Source organism: Anolis sagrei, chromosome 2 (assembly GCF_037176765.1).
Source record: "Anolis sagrei isolate rAnoSag1 chromosome 2, rAnoSag1.mat, whole genome shotgun sequence".
NCBI lineage: Eukaryota > Metazoa > Chordata > Lepidosauria > Squamata > Dactyloidae > Anolis > Anolis sagrei.
Window position 1 is genome coordinate 14,020,158 of NC_090022.1, and position 15,755 is coordinate 14,035,912.

At 44.4% G+C, this 15,755-nt stretch overlaps 2 pseudogenes; both read left to right on the forward strand.

Moving 5' to 3' along the window:
* The first annotated feature begins 231 nt into the window (after positions 1-231).
* Positions 232-15,270, forward strand: LOC137094785 (zinc finger and SCAN domain-containing protein 12-like; annotated as a pseudogene).
* LOC132765740 (zinc finger and SCAN domain-containing protein 9-like) lies at positions 11,503-14,592 on the forward strand (annotated as a pseudogene).
* Positions 15,271-15,755: the final 485 nt, after the last annotated feature.

Below are 15,755 nucleotides of genomic sequence, written 5' to 3' on the forward strand. Positions count from 1 at the left end.
CTGTGGTGCAGCTAGCTGGGAGTCAGCTGCATTTAAGACCACTACTGACTGAAAGGTCATGAATTCGAAGCCTGTTCGGGTTGGAGTGAGCTTCCGACCAATTTGTGTAGCTTACTGTTAACCTTTGCAGCCCAAAAGACTGTTGCATCTGTCAAGTAGGAAATTTAGGTACCGCTTTGTGGGGATGCTAGTTTAACTAATTTACAACGCGATAAAAAACCTCCAGCAAGCATGCAAAGAATGAGGAAGTACTTCATCAGTGTCACAAATGGACGGTGAAGCAACAGCTCTCCTGGTGGCCAGAATACCCTAACGAAAGAGCTGGAATGTTAAATTGCCTCTGTGTGTCTGTCTATATATGTTGTGTGTCTATGGCATTTAATGTTTGCCATGGATTCTGCCCTGAGTCCCCTGTGGGGTGAGAAGAGCAGAATATAAATACTGTGAATAAATAAATAAATCATTTTAAATTTAGGAAGAAACTCCCTGTTCTGCTCAGGAATACATCTCTTCACTGCCAGAATTGCCTGTATTGAGTCTTTCCATTGGATAAGGAAAGAACGCCAGGCCTTTGCTCCTGCACATTCAGAGCAAAGTCGGGCGACTCTGTCGTTCAAGGTATTTTCCTGGAAGTAACGCTAGTGACTTTTTTTCTAGAGCTGAAGTCTGGCTTGAAGAGAGGAAGGGGATGGAGGAGCCAAATCCTGCAAGTTTGCAGCTGGAACAAGGAACGCCCATAAATGAGGGGCCAACATACAAAGAAGGCAACGAGCTTCTAGTTCAAAGGATGCAGCAGCGCTGGGAAGCCCAATGGCAGGAGTTCCTGAAGACCCTCCAGTCACCTTCCTCGGCATGGAGAAGCCGTCCACCGGCAGAGGAAACGCCTTGGGAAGATGCCAAGGCCTTCCTGGCCTCCTTCGAGGAAGTGGCCAAAGCGTGTCAGTGGCCAAAGGAAGAGTGGGCGGCCCGGCTGTTGCCCGCATTGAGCGGAGAAGCAGAGCAGGCCTATCGGAGCCTGGAAGCCAGGGACACAGAGGACTATGAGAACGTGAAGGCGGCCATCTTGAGAGCGGAGGCCCTGAGAACAGAGCTGCATCGCCAGCATTTTCGGCAGTTCTGCTGCCAAGAGGTGGAGGATCCGCGAAAGGTTTACAGCCAAGTCCAGGAGCTTTGCAGTCGTTGGCTGAAGCCGGAGAGACGCAGCAAGGAGGAGATCCTGGAGCTGCTGGTCCTGGAGCAATTCCTGGTCAGTCTTCCCCAAGACCTGCAAGGATGGCTCCGAGGCGCAGGGCCAGAGACCTGTTCCCAGGCTGTGGCCCTGGCAGAGGACTTCCTCCTCAAGAGGCAGCAAGAGGCTGATTCCGCCAAGTGGCAGGTGAGGCTCCAAGGGCTATTGACGCAGAGGCTGGGTGGCCATCTGTTGGGAGAGATTTGATTGTGTATTCTTGCATGGCGGAATGGGGTTTGGATTAGACAAGGATTCTTAAAATTGTGCATGAGCAATCCCTTTCCACCTGACAAATATCTACATCACCTATGTGTATAGGTATATTATGTTATCTCAGATATATAAAATATTTACCAATAACAAATAGCATTCAGAAAAGTAACAAATGGCATTCAGTAAATATGTAAATGAATTTTGGGGTAAGGTATTTGGAGAAATAGAAGCTATAATGTATATGAAGATAGGAAAAAGTGCAAGCATTGCATTGTTGTCACTATATAACGTTAAGAAATGGGAAAAAACAGAGAAAGATGCAATAGATAACATGTTAACTGCATCAAAATTACTGATAGCGAGGAACTGGAAAGGTAAAACAAATATACTCAATTGAAGAATGATATAAAGAACTATGGAAACTAGCAATAAACAATATATTGACATGTAGGTTAAGAGTCAGGAAAGGGGTATGGAAGGAAAACAACTGATGAAGTTTGGGGAAAATTTATTGAGAACGGCTTAAAAGAAGTAGATGGGAAATTACCTCCACAAGAAGAAATTGTATTTTGGAAAGAGAACGTAAATTGAGGTGGCTCGGAAGGTGGTGGTGGGGGGGGGGCACAGAGGTGAAAAAAAAAAGTATGCAAGATATATATACACATATAATTGATGTAATGAATTGAGTATCGAATATAAGAGTATTGAAGGTATTGATATATTGGTGTATTTTTAAAAAAACAATAAAGATATATTTTTTTAAAAAAGAAAACTTCTATTCTCAAATTTTCTGTGATCTCGACATTGAGCGAAAGGGACCCCATTTGGGATCGGGACCCACAGTTTAAAAAGTAGTGGAACAGATGACCTTTGTGATCTCTTCCAGCTCTACAGTATTTTTCTACCTATGTCTAACAAACTTAATCTAAACCAAACTCACTTGCCTGAGAGAATTCCTTTTCCTTCTCTCCATTTCCAAAATCTCCCTCCCTGTTTCTCAGGGACCGTCGCAGGATGTGTTTGTCGGTTCCCTGGAGACAGAAGGGAAGTCGCCAGATGATGTTCAGGGGCAGATCTATGAGGAAGCCAAGCCGGTGAAGGATGGCGAGATCCCTTTGCTAGGTAAGGCTCCATGGGTCCGTGCGAATGAATGTGCCACACATACGCTACCCCTACCTTGTAGAGTCTGACATTCTTTTTACTGATATGGCTCAGTACATTGCGATCAGGGAGGCATCAGCTCTCTTTGGCAGAGAAGGTTAAAGACCTCGAAAAACCACAAACATGGCCCATGGGGTGAAAAGGTGTTTGAGCAATTTCTTTTTGTAAACAGTATTTTTTTTGAATAAATGGGGAGGAGGGAAGGTTGCACTTGCCCAGCATCTGCCTTTGACTCTATCCAACCCGTCTGCCTTCTAAAAAACAAAATTCCCATTTATTCTTTGCAGGTGGTGGAATCAAATACCCAGATCTTTCCATTTCTGTGTTTCATCCTGAAGTACAAGTTAAGACCGAAGCTGGCCTGGTTGAGGTATGTCATCTCATTAAGTTCTGCACAAAAGTATTAGTCTGCAATAACAATAATCATGGCTAATAATAACAATGAGGGATCATCTAGGAGTCATATAGACCACAAGCTGAATGTGCTGTCGCACGCTGGGCCTGTGCGTAAGACTGTAGACAGGACATAAATTCTGTGTGCCCAACGGGATGCTGGGGCTGCCTCAGCATCAGATTAAAGGCCTTTGGATTTCCTTAAAACAGAGTCTTTAGATTGCTTAAAGGTTCAACAAAGTTCTTTATTATTGAAAACAAACAGGTACTTTAAGGCTTTCTTAACAGTCTATTAGCTCTCTCTCAATCTTGTCTACAGGGAACAGGCACTATCTTCATAACTGTATACTAACTAATGGGGAAATCCTTAACTTCTAATCTGAGCAGTCTGTCTTTGCCTCTGTTGGCGTGGAGCCCCTGCACCCAGTACCAACTGCTTCTGGCTTCCGCAAGTGACCCTTACCAAGCAGAGCTTTGTAGACTTCCAGAGGAAAAAGGAATCCAGGTTTCAGTGATGGCTGGCTGAAGTCCCTCAGCAAAGGAGCTGTAAGGCTGTTTAATCCTCGGCCAAGCTACGTGACCTTTCTCCCCAGCCAAGCTGTGGGGCTGTTTCTCCCCAGCCAAGTCGTGGGGCTGTATCTCCCCAGCCAAGTCGTGGGGCTGTATCTTCCCGGCCAAGATGAAGCTTTCTACAGGAGCTCTTGGTATTATGTCCTGCATGAAAGGCTTCTCTGTGTGGACTGAACCCAAAAAGGCTCCTATTCCCCCAAAAACCCAAAAAGGGGTGGGACCAGGGAACCTAACTATAATTGACAGTTGGCTTGCCCTATGATTGCAGCCAAAAGAAGCCACCTATCTGCAGAGTCCCTGAAACTTAAGACTACAACAAACATTCAATGCAAAGCAAACAAAATTGGAGCTCCTGGTACAGCTGTACCTGCACACTGAACATGAGCCAGTGGTCTGATGTGGCAGCTAAAAAGGCCAATGCAATCCTAGGCTGCATCCATAGGAGTCGAGTGTCTCGAGCAGGGGAAGTCCTAGTAACACTCACTACTGTTTTAGCCAGACCTCACAAAAGTACATCCTCGGTATCTGTTAGTATTTGATTCTTTAACCCCACATGGATACCATAGATAGCTTAAGGGTTGACAATTTAATTGAATTGTTATGCTTGATCTTGAATGTTACTTTTAAGAACCCAAACACTGACTGGATACAGTTGGCTCTCATTGCTCTAGGTCAGGGGTCCTCAAACTAAGGCCTTCCAAGGTCGTTTATCCGGCCCTCGCTCAGGGTCAACCTAAGTCTGAAACAACTTGAAAACACACAACAACAATCCTATCTCATCAGCCAAAAGCGGCCCACTCTTCCCACTGAAATACTAATACGTTTATATTTGTTAGAATTGTTCTTCATTTTAATTTTTGTTTTATTTTAAAGTGTTTTTTGCACTACAAATAAGGTATGTGCAGTGTGCATAGGAATTCATTCATTTTTTTTTTCAAATTATAATCCGGCCCTCCAACAGTTTGAGGAGCTGTGACCTGGCCCTCTGTTTACAAAGTTTGAGGACCCCTGCTCTAGATAGAGCATGCAAGAGGAGCATTAGCCCACCTGATGATGCATCTACACGGTAGAATTAGGGCAGCGGATCAGGATCTCTGTCAATGTTGTTGCACATGCAGGAGGGCCTGACTGTTGTCTTGATGGGCATGTCTTGCATTTCCAGGGTCTGCTGGATTGCAGAGTCGTTTTGCACAGGCTTGAGCGGACGCTGTCCCAGGCAGACCAACAGACCACCTTCTGGCAAGTTCTGCAGGAGGAGGAGCAGGGCGGAAGTGCCCAGGCATTTGGTAAGGGCAGCTCATATCCATAACCTGCCATTTTTAGAAATTGAGAGGAGAGGGAGAAAGAAGACAGAAAAGCAAGGAGCACTAATATATATACTGCCGGCCCTCTACATTTGCAGACTGTATTGTGTGTGAATTTAATTCAGAGGTTCTCCTTAGGAATCGCTAGATCTTCCAGTTCGATTCTGTGACCAATCTCCTGCAGACGTTGACCATAGCGTCATGCTGCAGGACCCAAGGATTCTGAAAAAGGGTCCTCTGAAATAAAAAAAAAAACACTAAGCAAGGTTTAGCTAGCCATGTGCCAAAGTTTGGATTTGGGGAATATTTTTGGATTTTGGGATTCTGGATAAAGTTTACTCAGTACTTGTGTAAGTTACACGTACTGTAAGTTACATACTTGTCCCAGTGGTAGAAAGGGAAGCCAGGGTTGGGAAAAGGTTCAGGAGGCAGTTCAGGAAAAAGGTCTCCTGAGCATGGACGGAATTCCTCCCTCTTCGTCTGCAGGTGAGGGGGAGGCAACTTCTTCCAAGGTGGAGGCGTCTCAGCATGAGCTGGAGGAGGAGCTGGAGGAGGGGCCTGGGACAGTGCCACTCGTAAACCAAGGAAACGGACCATTAACGGCAAAGACATGTGAAGAAAGCCGTGAGTCCAAAGGGGGAGGGAAAGGGGCTTCTGTGGGCTCCAAGGAAATCAGGAAGTCTAGGTATTTCTTGTGGCACGAAAGGGCGAAACAAAAACACAGGGCATTAATTTGAGGAGGCTCGTGTCCCCGACACGAAAAAACCAAATTCGTCAAATTATCAGAGACATTGTCTTGAAGATAAACCTCATGAAAGCTCAGACCATGTGAAAGAAATGCCTTTTTAAATATGGAATTATACCCACATCAGGTGGGGAAAATGTTTGAATGTAGAATAATGACTGCAGAATAATGGTGTTGAACAAAACACTGAGTAGTCACCGGGAAAAGAAGCCAATAGCTCAAATAGACCAGAAAACCTACAACAACCCAGAAGCCAAGTTTGCTCTCTTTCTCTTTAAATTACGTCTCTTTAGAGGCCAAAACAAGAAAACAACCATACATTTTCTCAAAGCAAAAGTGAAAAGTACGTTTGTGAATGTAAAGAAAGGACGTATTGGTGGAGAAGAAGACAAAAAAAAAAAAAAAAACAGAAAAATCCTGACATGGCATGAAAGGGATAGAGCAGTGGTTCTCAACCTGGGGTCCCCAGATGTTTTTGGCCTCCAACTCCCAGAAATTCTAACAGCTGGTAAACTGGCTAGGATTTCTGGGAGTTGTAGGCCAAAAACATCTGGGGACCCCAGGTTGAGAACCACTGGGATAGAGTATCATTAATGAGAAAGAGAAGGAAGAGCTCCAATTAGACTTTTTTCCTGATTTGCCACCCTGGCATCCATGAAAACAATTAATATTTTTAATCCCTTCATCAGCAAATATTTTTAAAGAGCAGAACACAGTTTGAAGAGAATACACCACTACTCTCAAAGGGGACTGTCAACGTCACTATATTCTGTTATGACAGATGGCTTAGTCATTGCAGGCCTAAATTTTCAGAATGCTGTCTCCAAAATTATTAGCTTTCATTCATTCATTTCTTTCATTCATATCATTCAGACCCACAAGCATTAAATGCACATTTATCAAATCTGCACTTTATATTTTTATGACAGTGGCCAGAACAGAAAGAAATGTCCTCTTTCTCTCTCTTCAGGTGATGAAATGGGGTGTTGGAACAAGATGGAGATACCTCAGCAGGTGGAGTCATCACCAGCAGAAGCATCTCAGAGGAGTTTGCCTATGGTATCCAACATTCATAAGAGGAGATACCAACTCAGAGGTCTGGAGTCAAAGAAGTTAGTGGAGACGGAGAGGAAACGCACCAAAAGTGTTATAGGTGGTGATAACAAGGCCTCCACAGACATGGGAAAGCCCTTGTTGTCAAAGTGTGGGAGAAAATACCACAATGTGCCTGATGGGTTTGCTGCTCTGAACCCAAGAAAGAAAGATGCTGAATGTCCTGAAGATGGAGAAAGAAGCAAGAACCACAGGCAGTCTTTACAGAGATCCCAAAATGTTCCTACAGGAAGGAAACTGCAGAAATGTGCTCCTAGTGATAATGGCTTCGAATCTAGAGGGCACCTATCAAGCCACCAGCAAAGTCATACTGGACAAAAGCCACACCAGTGTTCTCAGGGTGAGAAAAGCTTCAGTTGGAAAAATAATCTGGTGAGGCACCAGGGAAGCCATACCGGGATGAAGCACTACAAATGCTCTCAATGTGGCAAGCACTTCACTCTGGGATTTAACTTGAAGAGGCATCAGAGAATTCATACTGGAGTGAAACCCTATAAATGTTCTCAGTGTAGCAAGAGTTTTGCTGAGAGAAACACCCTGAAGAGGCATCAAAGAATTCATACAGGAGTGAAACCCCATAAATGCTCTCAGTGTGGCAAGCGCTTCACTCGGAGATATAACTTACAGATGCATCAAAGACTTCATACTGGAGTGAAACCCCATAAATGTTCTCAGTGTAGCAAGAGTTTTGCTGAGAGAAACACCCTGAAGAGGCATCAAAGAATTCATACAGGAGTGAAACCCCATAAATGCTCTCAGTGTGGCAAGCGCTTCACTCGGAGATATAACTTAAAGATGCATCAAAGACTTCATATTGGAGTGAAACCCTATAAATGTTCTCAGTGTAGCAAGAGTTTTGCTGAGAGAAACACCCTGAAGAGGCATCAAAGAATTCATACAGGAGTGAAACCCCATAAATGCTCTCAGTGTGGCAAGCGCTTCACTCGGAGATATAACTTACAGATGCATCAAAGACTTCATACTGGAGTGAAACCCCATAAATGTTCTCAGTGTGGCAAATGTTTCACTCAGAGATCTACCTTGAAGGCCCATCAAAGAATTCATACTGGAGAGAAACCCTATGAATGTTCTCAATGTGGCAAGTGTTTCACTCAGAGTTCTAACTTGAAGGGCCATCAGAAAATTCATACTGAAGAGAAACCCTATAAATGCTGTCAGTGTGGGAAATGCTTCCAACGGAGTGCAGATTTAACTGTCCATCAGAGAATCCATACTGGAGAGTAATGTTATATACAGACAATAATAAAAGTTTGACAAAAGTAGTTCTAATGCCATTTGGTTGTCTCTACCATTTCATGTAACTGCAATCCAACCAGGAATGTATCCTCCGCAGAAACAGGGCTCTTACTGTAAATAAAGAGCAGTTGCCGGAAAATATGCCTTGCTAAACATGTTTGCATTTCTGAGTATCAAGGTTCAGATTCTTTCTTCTCTCCCCTTCTCTGATGTCTGAGTAATCCCATTTCCTCTCCAGAAGGAGAGATAATAGAATAATAGAATCACTGATTTGGATGAGACTTCGTGGGCCATCCAGTCCAATCCCATTCTGCCAAGAAGCCGGAAAATCTCATTCAAAGCACCCCCCAACCGATGGCCATCCAGCCTCTGTTTAAAAGCCTCCAAAGAAGGAGCCTCCACCACACTCCGGGGCAGAGAGTTCCACTGCTGAACGGCTCTCAGAGTCAGGAAGTTCTTCCTCATGTTCAGATGGAATCTCCTTTCTTGTAGTTTGAAGCCATTGTTCCGCGTCCTAATCTCCATGGAAGCAGTAAACAAGCTTGCTCCCTCCTCCCTGTGGCTTCCTCTCACATATTTATACATGGCTATCATATCCCCTCTCAGCCTTCTCTTCTTCAGGCTAAACATGCCCAGCTCCTTAAGCCGCTCCTCGTAGGGCTTGTTCTCCAGACCTTTTATCATTTTAGTCGCTCTCCTCTGGACACATTCCAGCTTGTCAATATCTCTCTTGAATTGTGGTGCCCAGAATTGGACACAATATTCCAGGTGTGGTCTAACCAAAGCAGAATAGAGCGGTAGCATTACTTCCCTAGATCTAGACACTATGCTCCTCTTGATGCAGGGCAAAATCCCATTGGCTTTTTTTGCCGCCGCATCACATTGTTGGCTCATGTTTAACTTGTCCACAAGGACTCCAAAATCTTTTTCACAAGTACTGCTCTCGAGCCAGGCATTGTCCCCCATTCTGTAACTTTGCATTTCGTTTTTCCTGCCAAAGTGGAGTATCTTGCATTTGTCACTATTTGGGTGCGCTGCAATACTCCAGTGGGATTCCTTCCCAGGTGATCCTCAGAGCTCGGGATGCTTGTCTGTTCTTAAGGTGAAAGGCACATGTCTGTCTTTTAGATGGATTAGGGATCAGCTGGTTTTCCCTGTAATAGGCAGTAAGAGCACCTAGAGCTTCGGAGAGCTTCTGTTCTACCATCTCAAAGCTCCCTGCTTGAGCAGTAATGGCGAGATCATCAGCATAGATGAAACTCTCTGTCCCTTCTGGCAGTGGCTGGTCATTTGTGCAGATGTTGAACATGGATGGAGCAAGCACGCTCCCCTGAGGCAGGCCGTTCTTCTGTTTCCGCCATATGCTTCTCTGGCCCTGGAACTCAACAAAGAAGCTCCTGTTTTGTAGCAGGTTTCCTATGAGGCGGGTGAGGTGGTAGTCCTTTGTGATATTATACATTTTTCTCAGGAGGAGGCGGTGGTTCACAGTATCATAGGCTGCTGACAGGTCTATGAAGACAGCTCCTGTGATCTGCTGCCTTTCAAAGCCATCTTCTATGTGCGGAGTCAGGTTCAGCACTTGCGATGTGCAGCTTTTGCCTTTCCTGAAGCCAGCTTGCTGTGGGATCAGACATGGGTCTATTTTTTCTGTAATTCTATGCAAAATAAATCTCAACAACCTTGGTGGGAGAGTGGGATATTCCCGTTCCCTGGCTTCCTCTTGAGTATTCTGCGTGCCTTTGAGAGAACCTATTGTGTAGATAGATAGGTATTCTCTTTCCAGAGATTTGGGCAAAGGGGTTTCTGTGTACGAACCCACACGATCTCTTCGATCTTCTGGAGAGACCCTGCTCGCGCTCCCACCCCCATCGCAGGCACGATTGGTGGGGACGAGGGAGAGGGCCTTTTTATTATTATTATTATTATTATTATTATTATTATTATTAAACTTTATTTGTACCCCGCTAGCATCTCCCGAAGGACTTGATGCAGCTTACAAAGGCCAAGGCCTCAACACAACAACAGCAAAACAATAACAATACAATTCAAAGCAAATAAAAACATAAGCAATAACAAACATTACACCATTACACAATAAAAACCAGGGCCGGGCCAGTGATGGGTACAAGTTAAAAAAAGTGTTGGGTGTGGCAGGTGGTATGTTGGATTTCTGGGCAAGTGCAATGTGCAGAGAGTCTTAAACTTTGATAAAGTGCTTCTGGGACATAGTACTGGAGGTTATCCTATTCCAGAAAGGCACATCGGAATAGCCAGACCTTCTCGGTGGTGGCCCCCCAACTCTGGAACTCGCTCCTCAAGGACATCAGGCATGCCCCAACTTTGGCAATCTTTAGGAGGAGGCTGAAAACGTGGTTGTTCCAGTGTGCCTTCCCAGAATAAGGAAACTCCCAGCAATATGTTCCCTAATTGCACTCTATTAGTGATCTAGGACTGTCTGTACGCCCCATTCTTTTCCGAAATTCTATCCTAGTTATATTTCACCTGGTCTAGCGCAGCATAATTTTTAAATTTTTAATTATTACATTTGGCCCAGCCATAGGTTTTTTAATGCTATTGTGTTATTGTTGATGTTTACTTCTTATTTTTTGTTTATGAGTTTTATTTTATTGTTTTGTATTACTGTTGTTATTGTTTTTGCTGATGTATTGTAGGCTCGGCCTCATGTAAGCCGCACCGAATCTCTTGGGGAGATGGTAGCGGGGTATAAATAAAGTTCAAATAAAGTTTTTTTTATGATTATTATTATTATTATTTGCTCCTCTTCGTTACATTTTGACACTACCACTTGCAGTATTTTGTATTTCTCTTTGTAAATTCAGCTTTGTGTAGAGCAGTGTTTTTCAACCTGGGGGTCGGGACCCCTGAGGGGGTCAAAAGGGGGTGTCAGAGGGGTCACCAAAGACCATCAAAAAACACAATATTTTCTGTTGGTCATGGGGGTTCTATATGGGAAGTTTGGCCGAATTCTATCGTTGACGGGATTCAGAATGCTCTTGTAAGTGAACTATAAATCCCAGCAACTACCAACTCGCAGATGTCAAGGTCTATTTTCCCCAAACTCCACCAGTGTTCACATTTGGGCATATTGAGTATCTGTGCCAAGTTTGATCCAGATCAATAATTGTTTGAGTTCACAGTGCTCTCTGGATGCAGATGAACTACAACTCCAAAACTCAAGGTCAATGCCTTCAAAACACATCCAGTATTTTCTCTTGGTCATGGGAGTTCCTTGTGCCAAGTTTCGTTCAATTCCATTGTTAGTGAGGTTCAGGATGCTCTTTGATTGTAGGTGAACTATAAATCCCAGTAACTACAACTCCCAAATGTCAAAATCAATTCTCCTTCCAACCCCACCAGTATTGAAATTTGGCATATTGGGTAAGGTAAGGTAAAAGTTTTCCCCTGACATTAAGTCTAGTTGTGTCCAAGTCTGGGGTTTGGTGCTCAATTTCTAGGCCAAAGAGCTGGTGTTGTCCATAGACTCCTCCAAGGCCGACATGACTGCATGGAGCTCCGTTATTGGGTATTTGTGCCAAATTTGGCCTACTGAATGAAATTTCATCCTGCATTTCAGATATTTTCATTATGATTCATAACAGTAACAGAACTGCTGTTAGGAAGTAGCAACGATATGGTTGGGGGGGGGGGGGTCACCACAACATGAGATGCTGTATTAAGGGGTCGCAGCATTAGGAAGGTTGAGAAACACTGCTGTACAGCAATAGCTATACAAAGGAAGTGTGGGCGGCCCAGCTATTGCCTGCATTGAGCGCAGAAGCAGAGCAGGCCTTTTGCAGCTTGGAAGCCAGGGACAGGGAGGATTATGGGAAAGTGAAGGCAGCCATCTTGAGAGCAGAGGCCCTGAGAACAGAGCTGCACCACCAGCATTTTCGGCAGTTCTGCTGCCAAGAGGTGGAGGATCCGCGAAGGGTGTACAGCCAAGTCCAGGAGCTTTGCAGTCGGTGGCTGAAGCCAGAGAGATGCAGCAAGGGGCAGATCCTGGAGCTGCTGGTCCTGGAGCAATTCCTGGCCAGTCTTCCCCGAGACCTGCAAGGATGGGTCCGAGGCCCAGGGCCGGAGACCTGTCCCCGGCTGTGGCCCTGGCAGAGGACTTCCTCCTCAAGAGACAGCAAGAGACCAATTCAACCCAGTGGCAGGTGAGGCTCCAAGGGCTAATGAAGCCGAGGCTGCATGGCCATCTGTTGGGAGTGCTTTAATTGTATTTTTTTCATGACATATGCAGAGCTTAAGAAACAGTGGACCAGATTGTGGTGTAATGTAAAATAAACCACATGTAGTTCACATTTGGTCAGCCCACACACAACCTTGCCAGGGAAAGAAAATATGCCATGCAGGTGAACAGTAAAGAACAAGTAGCTTAGTCTTATTAATTCAGAACAATATATGTTCACTATGATAAATTGCATCAGAGAGATTTGAAATGGTATTTCTTTGTCCATATGAAGAAACCTTTCAAAAGCCCAGAAGCATATCAGTCTGTCTGTCTCTTCTTCTCTCTCCATCTCTCTGCACCTGCATAGCTTGAGCCTGAACAAAACTGCAACAGTATCCAAAAGTTTTAGGCTCAGCCATTATTTATTTACTTTACTTTACTTATATACCGCTGTTCTCAGCCCGAAGGCGACTCACAGCGGTTCACAACCAACAAGAACAGCAGAAATTCAATGCCAGATATAAAACAGTTAACAATCCCGCGCAACACACAATTAATAAACACTTATTACAATAACTAATCACTATCGTCTCATCCACAAAAACATAATCCAGACTCGTCAACCATTTTCCATTTCTATGTTCATTACCAATTATTGCACTAATTATTCGAACGCCTGCTCAAACAGCCAGGTCTTAACTTTTTTACGGGATACCATTAGAGATGGTGCTAGCCTAATGTCCGTGGGAAGGGCGTTCCACAGCCGAGGGGCCACCACCGAGAAGGCCCATTACCCCATGCATTGCCCGACCAATTGGCTTCATGCATTTTATTTTGCAGTTAACACACACACACATTGACCAATTGCTTCCATGCTCCAACATAGATGACCCTTGTGGTCTCTTCCAACTCTATGGTTATTTTTTTTACCTTTGTGACCAAAACCAAATCTAAAGTAAGCACACTCACCTGAGAAAGTTCCTTTTCCTTCTTGGCGTTTCCGAAATCTTCCTTCCTGTTGCTCAGGGACCGTCACAGGAAGTGTGTGCCAGTTCCCTGGAGATGGAAGGAAAATCACCAGAGGCTGCTCAGGGGCACATCGATGAGGAAGCCAAGCCGGTGAAGGATGCCAAGATCCCTTTGCCAGGTAAGGCTTCACGGGTCTGTGAGAATGAATGTGCCACATGTAGGCTACACCTACCTTGGAGTATTCATGTAGTCTGGCACCCCTTTAACTGATATGGCTCAGTACTCTGGGATCATGGGAGCTGCAACTTATGGAGGCAGCAGTTCTCTTTGGCAGAGAAGGCTAAAGACCTCATAAAACCACAAACATGGCCCATGGGGCGAAAAGGGGCTTGAGCCATTTCTTTTAGAAAACCATATTTGGGGGGGGGGGGGGGGGTGATGGGAATGGGGTGGGGGGTAGGTTACACTTGCCCAGCACCTGCTTTTGACTCTATCCAACCCATTTGCCTTCTTAAAAAAAGAATTCCCATTTATTCTTTGCAGGTGGTGGAATCAAATACCCAGATCTTTCCATTACCGTGTTCCCTGCTGAAGGACAAGCTGAGGCAGAAGATGGGCTCATTAAAGTATGCCATCTCATTTAGTTCTTCCCTAATCCAAAGTATTGGTCTGCCATAACAATAACAGCTGATAGGCTGTTAGGAACTGTGGGAGTTGAAGTCCAAAACATCTGGAGGGCCCAAATGTGCCCATGCCTGCTCTAGATGGAAAATGCAGGCATGGATGCATCTACACTGTAGAGTTAATGCAGCAGAAGCATAAACTTATGAGTCTCTATGTCAATGCTGTTGCGCATGAGGAGGGCCTGACTCTTTTATTGATGGGCATGTTTTGCCTTTCCAGGCACTACTGGACCGCATGGATTCAAGCCTCTATTTGCAAGAGACTGAGCAGACAGTGTCCCAGGCAGACCAACAGACCATCTTCTACCAAGCCCTGCCGGAGAAGGACGGAAACACCCAGCTGATAGGTAAGTGCTGCTCAGATCCAAGACCTCTCGCTTTATGAAATTGAGGGCCCTTCCACACAGCTGTATACAATCCACATAAAAATGGATTATAGGGCAGTGTGGACTGAGATAAGCCAGTTCAAAGCAGATATTGTGGATCATCTGCCTTGATATTCTGGGTTATATGACTGTGTGGAAGGGCCCTCTTGAGAGGAGAGGGAGAAGCAGAGATGGGTTCAAGTACTATATATATATATATATATATATATATATATATATACATACATACACACACACACACACACACACATATATATAGTGGACCCTCCACATTTGCAGATAGTATTATGTGTGGATTCAATTTAAATGTTCTCCTTAGGAATCTCTAGATCCCCCAGTACGATTCTGTGACCTTACTTAGGTGATCCCTCGTAGCCCGAGGATGAGGGTGCTCCAAGTGTAGTGTCTTGGTGGTGGGTCCGTAGATGGCTGTGGAGCCCTATTCTTAATCTGCATGTTCTCCCGCAGTGAAGACATCAGTTTCCAGGTGGAAGGCGGTCCTGGTCAGGGGTGCTTGGTGTGCTTTCCTCTTGGCATGCTTCTCCCTTTTGCCCTCCCGATCCTCAAACACTTTCTGCTTTGTTTGGAAAAATGCTGCACTTGCAGAGCTCAGGTGGTGTTCCGTTTCAGTGTCAATGTTGACTTCTGTGAAGAGGTGGCTGCTAAGGAAGTGGAAATGTTCAACATTTTCTAATGTTACACCATTAAGCTGTATTTCTGGCATTGGAGAGGGATTGGCTGGTGACTGCTGGAAGAGCACTTTGGTTTACTCGATGTTCTATGACAGGCTAAGCTTCTAGTGTTAGGAGTGGCTTGTATGTCTTCTTCTGAGTGCACACAGATTATGTTATCATCAGCATAATCTGGGGGCCACCACTGAGAAGGCCCTGTCATTCGTCCCCGTCAGATGAATCAGAGACTGGAGAGAAACCGTACAAATGTCCTTAGTGTGGGAAGAGTTTTAACCAAAGGGAGTATTTGATGAGACACCAGAGGATTCATACTGATGAAAAACCATACGAAAGTGTTTCAGATGGAAACTCAATTTCCTAGGCATCAGAAGAGCCATGCTGGAGATTAAAGCAAAACTGATTTTATATCTGAGAACTCAAGATGGAGATCTTTCAGGTAGATATTTTTCCTGATTTGCCACACTGGCATCTATGAAAGTCATTGATATTTGGATCCCTTTGTCAGCAAATATTTTTCAAGGCTGGAGCGGTGTTTGAAGAAGACTGTCACTGTCATTATATTCTGTTCTTACAGATGCTATTTTTATCATCCCAGTAAAAGATCCTTGAGAAGCAGCAAGGCAGCCAGTGTGCATTTCTTATAGTGCTGGATTTGTTACCTGACATTGCAGGGACTCAAACTTTAAGACAGTGAGAATATTGAATCGTGCCATTTTCATCTTCTTAGTAATAATAATAAATAATAATAAACTTTATTTGTACCCCGCCACCATCTCCTCAGCGGGGCCAAGCCCAACAACACAGCAATAGAACAAAATCAGAACATAAACAACAACATAATCAATT